Below are 1750 nucleotides of genomic sequence, written 5' to 3' on the forward strand. Positions count from 1 at the left end.
TAGGTACTAAATGGGTCTTCAGAAATAAAACTGATGAAAATGGTATTATTATAAGAAATAAAGCAAGGTTGGTTGCACAGGGATATACCCAGGTTGAAGGGTTGGATTTCGATGAAACTTTCGCTCCCGTGGCATGGCTTGAATCAGTTAGATTGCTTTTAGCAATAGCTTGTCATATGAGGTTCAAACTACACCGGATGGATGTGAAAAGTGCGTTCCTAAATGGGGTTTTACAGGACGAGGTATATGTAGAACAACCTATAGGATTCAAAGATCCTTACAATCCTGATCATGTATATCGTCTTAGAAAAGCTCTCTATGGGCTGCAGCAAGCCCCTAGGGCTTGGTATGATCGGTTGTCATCCCATTTGCTGAATAAAGGGTATGTAAGAGGGGTTGTTGACAAAACTCTGTGTGTCAAAAAGACCAAAAAGGATTTGATTGTTGCCCAGGTTTATGTCGACGACATTGTTTTTGGATCTAGATCAGAATTGCTTATAAAAGAATTTACTGGAGTTATGAGCAGGGAATTTGAGATGAGTATGTGTGGGGAGCTCAGCTATTTCCTAGGACTGCAAGTGAAGCAACAAGATCATGGTATCTTCATTTCTCAAACCAAGTATGCAAATGACTTAGTAAAGAAATTTGGTATGAGCTCTACCAAACCAACAAGGAATCCCATGGCTACACACAACAAAATTGATGCTGACCCATCTGGAAAATGTGTAGAACAAACACTTTACCAAAGCATGATTGGAAGCCTCTTATATTTAACATTAACAGCCAGTCGACCTGATATCTCATTCAGTGTTGGTGTGTGTGCTTGCTTTCAAGCAAATCCAAAGGAGTCGCACTTGAATGCAGTTAAGAGAATCATCAGATATGTAAGTGGTACTCCAACTTTAGGTGTATATTATTCATTTGACTCAAATTCTGAAATTGCAGGTTACACCGATGCGGATTGGGCTAGAAACGTTGATGATAGAAAGAGCACATATGGAGGGTGCTTTTATGTAGGTAATAATATTGTGTCTTGGCATAGGAAAAAGCAAGCTTGTGTTTCCTTGTGTACAGTCGAAGCGGAATATATCGCTGCTAGAAGTTGTTGCACACAATTACTATGGATGAAGCAAATGATGAGTGATTACGGCATTGAGCAAGGTACTTCAACTATCTTTTGTGATAATCTGAGTGCAATAAATATTTTCAAAAATCCGGTTCAACACTCATGAACAAAACACATAGACATTAGGCATCATTTTATTCGTGAATTGGTTGAAGAAAAGGTGGTAAGTCTTGAGTTTGTTTGCATAGAAAAACAATTGGCTGATTTGTTTACAAAACCATTAGACACTGTTCATTTTGAAACTCTCAAGAAGTCTCTTGGTATTTGTTCCATTGAATGAACTCCCTCTAATGTTTATCCATTCAAATTTCATTGTTGTATGCCCATGTCGAATAAGTTTATCAGTTTATGGTATTTTTCTATTTTATTTTTTTTGTAGCTTTGTAGTACATCATTGCACTGCATTTTCAATTCCATTGTCATTAGCTTGTATTTCTTTGAACTAAGATTGGGTTTTCTAGTCTAAGTGAGGGCCTAACTGTGAGACACATGCTCTCAGTTGATAAATATTTTTATATGTTAGTCTGTAGCATTAATCCTTGCTTAGCCAAAATTCTCATAGGCTTTCCTTGGTTCTTGCACACGCACACCAATATGAGCTATATGAATGCCTATGTTGCAAGA

General features: G+C 37.5%; 1 pseudogene; it reads left to right on the plus strand.

Annotated features, from left to right (window-relative positions):
- The first annotated feature begins 518 nt into the window (after positions 1-518).
- On the plus strand, positions 519-1513 carry LOC148296424 (secreted RxLR effector protein 161 pseudogene; annotated as a pseudogene).
- Positions 1514-1750: the final 237 nt, after the last annotated feature.

This window comes from Prunus avium, chromosome 2 (assembly GCF_965620075.1).
Source record: "Prunus avium chromosome 2, drPruAviu1.hap1.1, whole genome shotgun sequence".
NCBI lineage: Eukaryota > Viridiplantae > Streptophyta > Magnoliopsida > Rosales > Rosaceae > Prunus > Prunus avium.